Source organism: Heliangelus exortis, chromosome 3 (assembly GCF_036169615.1).
Source record: "Heliangelus exortis chromosome 3, bHelExo1.hap1, whole genome shotgun sequence".
Lineage (NCBI taxonomy): Eukaryota > Metazoa > Chordata > Aves > Apodiformes > Trochilidae > Heliangelus > Heliangelus exortis.
In genome coordinates, this window is record NC_092424.1 from 4,573,590 (window position 1) to 4,581,331 (window position 7,742).

The following is a 7,742-nucleotide window of genomic DNA, read 5'->3' on the forward strand; positions in this document are numbered from 1 at the left end:
GCAAATGAATTTGTTGCACATGAATATTCCCATGTAGACCATCTTGGGCTGACTCCAAGGATGTGGTCACCACCCCAGGGCTGCAGCCAGCAGCTGTGGGTGGGTGCCTGAGAGGGGAACTTTGCTCTTTCTCTGCTGTTCTTTCCCTTCGGCGCATGGAAATCTTCTGAGCCACGAGTAGGATGCTTTATGTCTCTTCCTCTTCAAAAGGTCATCTTCCAGAATGCCAATTTATTCCTTTAAAGAACAGTTCATTCCAAATAGTGTCACCCAGCTCCTCCACCCCAACCCCACACTGGTATTATGGGAGTGAAAGGCCACCTGGTATCCTCTTTTTCCAGCTCTGGTCTCTTCACCAGCATTGCCTCCAATTCCAACCAGGCAAAACTTGCTGCTCTGGGATTCCAGCTTCCCCTGCCAGTACATGAATCACACTGGAAATTGTTATGGGTGTGAATTAAAATAACCCATGAAAACATATTCAAAAGCTCTTCTTCACTAGTGGGATGTCAGCCATAGGGTAACAGCCATCAAAGGGAATCTGGTGCTACACCCCAAAGAATTCAGTCAGTTAGCTGATGCCTTTCTGGAGGAGATGTTGTCCCCAAACCAAGACAATTACTTATCTGTGTTCCACTCAGTAAGGGTCAAACTGGGTAGACATCATAAATGTTTCCTTGTAAACTAATAATCCCCTTCCAAAACAGAATTTGGTTTGCCCTGGCCCAGATGCCTTTACAGTTGCTTCTTAATTGCTGGTAATAACTTTCCTTCTGAGACTTAAATTACAAAGAGCACTGCCTGGAGTGAGGTCTGACTCCAGTAGAGAAGGGTCCTCCTTTTTTAATTTTTTTTTAATCTAATAACACTCTCACAGAGCAGAGGGAAAGGCAGTATTACCCTTCAGTTCTACTTACACCTTTTTTTTATTTTTTCATAAGCTGAACTTCTTACATACATTCATGGAAAGTTCATATGTCAATTCAGCTTTATCCTGTTCATTCCTTAATTTGCAGTTTCCATGCATGCACTCAGATGGGTGTCTCCTGCAGCATCTCCTTTCCAGTAATCTAATCCCAGTCCTTGGATTCAAAATCTCTTGACCTCTGCAATCACATTATCTTCTCCATTCTTTCCACTACATCTTTCAAGGATCATTTTTTTTTTCCTGTTTCCTACCTGCTGCTGTTCTCTTCACTCAGTAACTTGTTTGCAGATGGGAATGGAATAAAGTCTACCTTGTATTTGCCTAAGAAACCTCCAGAGGTGCATTTAGCAGCTGCATTAGTGAAATGAAGCAAATTACTGTTTGTAACTCCTGTTTCTCCACTGTAACAGGAACAGAGAAGAAAATGAAGTTCAGCACCAACCAGCATGAACAATTAGAGCACAAATTCCTACATGCAGAAATGCAGAGATTTTGGTACTAAATCTGTCACATCTCCCTGTACTGCAGATTCAAAAAGTGGTAAAATATGGGTAAGCAGTGATAAATCTCATCCCCAGGTTACAGATTTGATAGAAATACAATCTAGGTAATAATTAAGGGTAACCAGAAGTAAAACTGTGCTTCTCTTTAGTTTTCCAGGGGATGGGATGAACAGGAGGACATCTGAAGCTGCTGAACACTTCAGCTGTGTAATATGCATGAGAGCTGATAGAGTCACAGGATACCACTGAGACCTTGATTTATGGAGTAAAGGAAAAGGGTTTAGACGTGTGTATGGACAATAAACCCCCTCACAGTTACAGTAGATGACTCTGCAGTTTTTCAGTCAGGGTCACACAGCTTCATGCTTCTGTGAGTAAGGCAATGATCAGCACAGGCAGGATGAAATTCCTGTTCTGAGTAGCTCCAGTGCAGTCAGAGAAGAAAAGGAATGACCCCACTGTGCCTGAAACCCAGAAGGTGAGTTTGAGGGTACCCTTCACCATGGAGGGGTTCCAGGCATTGATGGTTTGGGGACTGCTTGCCTGTATTAACCAGCAAGGCTGTACCTCATGAGGCTTCTCCTCCCAGATAGTTTATGCTTCTTCTGGGAACAGGCTCTTAAACCTATTTTCATTTCAGGCTCCAGTTCTCTTTCCCAGACATGCAGGGAGTTGGCCCAGGGTGTCACAGGGAGACATGTCAGCTGTGCATCAGGTGGCCAAATGGGCCAGTGCACAAAGGGCTTCACCTCACCCAAATGTACCTGGCCAGGAGAGAGGTTTTATCCTAAATAGTGTCCAGCTGCCTTTGCAGTCAGTGGTGGTAGAAGGAGGCAGCTCTGGCTCATTCCCTCTCCCTTTAATACAAATATATGGGTAGGTGGGATGAATCACTGCCTGGCACTGCCTGCCTTGACTGCAGAAGTCATCTGGCAACTAACTTAGGTGAGAAGTTTCATTTCTAAGTGAGCAAAATGAGGTTAAGTTTATCCCTCCCTGTGCTGCACTGTAATGGGGAAGGCTAATGATGGCAGATTATTTGAAGAGAAAGACTGCTCCTCACCCCAGGAAAATCAAAGCTGTTTGTTAACTTCTTTCCCAGCTGTGCTATTTGTTCTGCTGAGTGGGTCACTGTTCTCTAATACAGCAGGGACAAGGAGAGGAGACATCTAAAGCACTGATGCAGAATTTTTAATCCTTTGTATCTTATGGATGGTCTCTCACACTGTGTTCTCTTTCTTGAAGCCTTGGGTACTGAAAACAAATGAGAAAACCATCTTCCTTTTTTAAGAGAAATCAGAAGTTTGTGCTCCTTGTCATCTGGAAAAAAACATGATCTGAGCGTGGGATACTAGAACAAAAAATCAAATGCAAATAAAACTTACCCAAAATTGACTAAAAAAACCCAACTTTCCTTCATTTTAACTTGGATTTTAAGTCTGCCTGAAGACTTCCTTTTGCTTTCAGCAGTTTTACTGATGACCCCACTTCTATAAAAGAGCAGAACAAACCCTAAGTCCTCTTGCAGACTTACAGATAAATAAAACCACTCTCAAGCTGTTGTATCCATTGCCAGTTTGGTGTCAATGAATGGCACCAAAACCATTAACTTTGCCACCTCTTCCTTCCTGAGCCAGACCCTCCAGGATCTGCCCTCTCTTTTCTTTCACAGGCAGTGGCCAAAGCTTGGAGATCACCTCTGACTGATGTTTCATAACCTATCCTGTGAAAGTAGAAGGGGTTCCTGAGCTTGTTGTGCTTTCCTGAGCTGCAACCACAGTTACACAGGTCCCCCAGTCACATGGAAAAAATCACACAACAGTGGGCTGGAAAAAACAGTCTTAGTTTGACATTTTACCTCATCACGCATCCATTCCTTCAGGCCACAAGGCACCTATAATCACCTAGAGGTTGAGGTCTTCTCCCTCCAGATAAGAAGAAAATCTTCTACTGTATTTCATCATGTGTCTGAAGGGTCTGTCCAAATCTTGAGGCAACAACTAGAAGGCTTTAATAATGAGAAGTAATGAAACTGTGTACCTTAGGTATTAAAGGACAAGCCAAGAAGGTGCAACCATCCCCACAACAACAATTTTCTTCACTCAGGGAGCTGGCAGAAGGAAAAGAGGCAGAAAACAGCAATTCTCAGTTCGGCAGCAAAGATCATGAAGTTTTGCTACCAATGAGGTTGTAGGAGTCAAAAAAGCTTCTCCTACTATTTTGCTGACTTCCAGGTAAGGTTGCTGTCACATATCATATCTTAAAATGAAATTAGGAAAACTTTTGTTGCAGAAGGAGTGTGAAGTTGAAGATTCAGGACTCAGAGCTTTACAGTTGACCTCTGTCTTACTTGGGCAAGTCTCTGGTCTCTCAGCCTTCATATCTGCACTTGAAATGGAACAATTCTGCTCAGTCTTTCATGGATAGTAAATATTTTAAATCATCTTTGAAACCCTCTGAAATTCTGCAAGGCCAGGGATTACAGGCAGCTCAAAGCATGAGTAATATTTGTGTGAGTCACCACCCGTGTTACCAAAGATAGGTTTAGAGAAATGAATATGCACAAAAATAAGGCTGATCCTGCAAAACCCAAAGCTCTCTCACTGTGTGTGCAGTGGATGTGAACACACCAAACAGCATGTTGGGATTTTCCCCAGATTTTCCATCTTCTGCTGCCCGGGAGGGAAAAAATCCCCTTCCAGACAAAGGCCGAGTGCTTTGGATGTCCCACCCTGCCTCCTTGTGATCCCTGGCTAAACAAGAAAGCCTGGAAGGGAGAGGAAAAAGGTATCTTGTCCACGAGCACTGAAAATTTTAGGAATACTGACCTAAGATGCCTGGCTGCACACAGAAGCACAGTGATGGAGAGCTGACCCCAGGAGCCAGCCATCTGGTCCCCGCAGTGGGAAGAAAGGGGGGGTTGTTAGCCAGCAGCATTGTGGCCAAGCCACCAGCAGCAGTGGCAGGCAGGGAAATAGCCTTCTTCTTTTGGCAAAAGCTGCTCCATGTATTCATCTGTCTGTTCCCTCACCCACCCTCTGTCTGAATGGGAAATCAGGGCCTTCTTGACATGAGGCAGCCTGCGCCAGATGCTGAGCAGTCAACAAGACAGATGCTGCCAGGGGGACAAAGGAGGTAATCATATAAATACTTAAAAGCTCCTTTTAATCAAAATGCTCATTGTCCTTTTTAAAAGGAAGGTACTTTTTAATAGCTACTTAATTCCTTTTGAAGGCAAGGAAAGGGCGGAGAAAACAGTTATTTACAAGGATGAAGAGCTTTTTTTTTTTTTTTCTTCCATAAATTTAATAACTTAGCTGAAACTTTTTTCCTTTTAACGATGCTTTTCATCCACAGGAGCTTGGAAGGAAAGCAAACCTGAAACTACTTAGCTCGTGAATATATCACTTTTACAAGCAGTGTGAATGCTGTGTATGTGAGGAAGAGAGAATCCCTGATGAGCCAGCAGAGCCCTGGTGGGATCTGATCCCCCACAGCCTTCTGCACCACCCAGAAACCCACTGGTTGCACCAGACCCACGGAAACCTGCCTGAGAGTCTCCACCATCCCCTTTCCCCATTTGTTTCTGCATTTATTTCAAATAAATCCATCGACTCCCAGTCCTGCCTGCAAGGCCATATAGAAGACAGGTTTATAGCCAGGCCACTTACAGCCTGGTCTGCCAGAGAGGACAAAAGCTTCAGCAAACAAGAAGTGGATGCAGCTCAATGCTGGGACCCCAGCTCACTTTAATTTTAGGCTCCAGCTGCCCCTGCAGTCTTTGGGAATGGGGACATTGGGCTTTGCTCTTTTCAGCCCTGTGGAGGAAAGGCAAAGAAGGATGGCAGCAGGAGGTGGCATCCCAAGTCAGAAGCATTTGCTCCCCATTCCCCTCCCCTCTCCCTGTGAGGATGCTGGCACTGATCAGAAGCCTGGGGAGGTCCCAGGGGATGACACCATCTGCAGAGAGGCTGATGAATTAGATTCTGCACGCCCAGGGCAGGCAGCACAGGCAACACCCTGCCTGCTCAGCTGAGGCAGAGGTAATGATGGGGGAAGAAACCTGCTTTTGTCATTGTGGCTTTTCCTGAACACCTTCCAGCCAAATGTTTCCCTGTATCATCTCACATGTGAAGGCAGCCACTGTGCTGACTCCCGTGGCAAATTCGGTGCTAGTGATGCCAGCTCCCATGCAGTGGTTATCCTATGATTCCTGTCTTTAGGATCTTACAAGGCTTAATTTGGCTCTGCTAAACTGTCTTACTTTAGACATGCAGATAGGATAAGGCCAGAGTTTTGTCTTCTTTCTCATAGTCTGCCTCACGAGCTAAGCCTCTCCTCAGTGTGGCACAAACAATTCAAAAAGGTGCAGTTTAGTTATGGCCGTGGTCATGGCCAACACAGGGGCTCTTACTCAGGTTTTGCTTTGCCTTCCACTCAGCAAGCAATGCCAGCCTTTTATTTGATGATGCATTTTATCAAACCTGAGGGAAGCTTTGCAATGTCACCTCAGATGATTACTCAAAAGCATGTCCCAGATGTCCTGCATCTCCATGACTGATGGCTGCCAGATGGTGGCTCTGGACAGGACAGAAACAGGTACCATTTTAGCATGTTTTTGTCTAACATGACCCCCTGATCTTTAGGGAAAGGTGGTATGCAACACATGGTATGCAAGTGGTTGTGTCCCTGGAGATGTCAGATTAAATACAGTGCCCCAGGAACATCTCATTTTGACTTGCAGTGTCAGCACTTCCTAAGCTCTGTCCCAGGATCACGAGGGCTGGTCATCTGCATACCCAAGACCAGAAAAGCAGGGAGACCTTGGAGGTCTTTTCCAACTGTGAAAATTCTGTGAAGAGGGAAACCAGGCTGGTCCCATGCTGGGAAGGAGCTGAGTTTTTGCAGCAAAAAAACCCCAGACCTTACAAAATCCTTCACAGGAATCACAGGGCTGAATCACTCCTCGAAGGGCAGAGGATGTGTGGCAAGGACACTACCAGCTCATGGGGGTCCCATCATGCCAGAGGGGCAAGACCCAGCTACCCAGGCTGAGGGGCTTCAGCTGTGGCAGCTCAGTTTTCCTTGTAGCATCCCTCTGTGTATCCCTCTGTCACTCACAGCACATCCACAGAGCAGGAAAATATCAAGCAAACACCAGCTGATATGAATAATTAACATATTTAACAATCACTGCTTGATTTCACACATGACACCCTCTCTTCTGGGGTTCAGCCCCTCCCAAATTGCTTCAAATCTATAAGGGGGGAAAAAAAAAAAGCAGAAAATTTGGAAAAAAAAAAATAAAAATCTTTGCTTTCTATTCAGACCGAGGAGTAGGTGGTGATACTGCCCATGATGAAAGGCAGTTTGTGTGCCTGTGCAAACCTCCCTCCCTGCACCTTGGGTGAAGAGAGCAGCTCTTCTCCTTAAAAATACTTTGAAATAATATTGGGCAAACCTTCCTGTGGCAGAACTTTCTGGGATGTAGGCAGCTTCTGTGCCTGCTAGGTAAATACCCAAAAAAACCTTTTACCTTCAATGAGCAGCCTGGTTTGATTTGGTGACACAGGAGCTGGAAGGTGCCTGTGAATAGCAGAGAAATGCAAATTCTTGTACAGAAGCAGACAGCTGTTCCCACGAATCCTTTCAGATGAGTGATACTTCTACCCACCCCAGCCCATGCCTTCATGCCAGGGGAGGAGAGAGCACACCTACTTTCTGCCTCCAGAACCTGGGTGTGGATTAAAGTCCTTCAGCACCTTCCTGCAGGAGCAGAATCCATTCCCTCAGACGTTAATGCTCAGGACTTGTGCACCTTGAATTATTTGCTGTTACTAATTCAGATAATGAATGCCACTTTCTGTTCCCATTCAGGAAGCCTCCTCAAAGAGGAAATGCCTTTTACAAGCATGTCCTTTCTTCACAAGAGTTTCCATTAGTTCATGGTTTGGTTTTGAGCTAAGAGCTCTAAGCATTAGCAGTCATTTGCTGTACAACTTGTAACTAAAGCTGCCATCCCATTTCTCCTTTAATTGGGACAACCAAAGAAGTGCAAGCAGGACTTGCATTCTCTCCCCCTTGCAACTGCTGAGTAAATCTCTGCATGATTTTTGGAGTGTTTTTTAAAAATAGACCCAGGAGTACTATGCGAGCAGAGATTTTTATTTTTTCTTTGACTGCTGGTATTTATGATGTTTTGGTTTCTGCAAGCAATTCTGCAAGTCAGAACCCATTCATGCCTGTAAAAGGCAATATAAAGGACTGGAAGCAGCAGCAATGTGAGTCAGCAGCTTTTATTTTTCCAGGCA

General features: G+C 44.9%; 1 long non-coding RNA gene across 1 annotated transcript; it reads right to left on the bottom strand.

The window, feature by feature from the left end:
- Positions 1 to 4,567: 4,567 nt before the first annotated feature.
- LOC139793974 (uncharacterized) lies at positions 4,568 to 7,504 on the bottom strand. The gene is made up of 2 exons (XR_011724893.1): positions 6,968 to 7,504; positions 4,568 to 5,249 (listed from the first exon to the last, which is right to left on the bottom strand). It is a non-coding gene; the product is annotated as an uncharacterized lncRNA (long non-coding RNA).
- Positions 7,505 to 7,742: the final 238 nt, after the last annotated feature.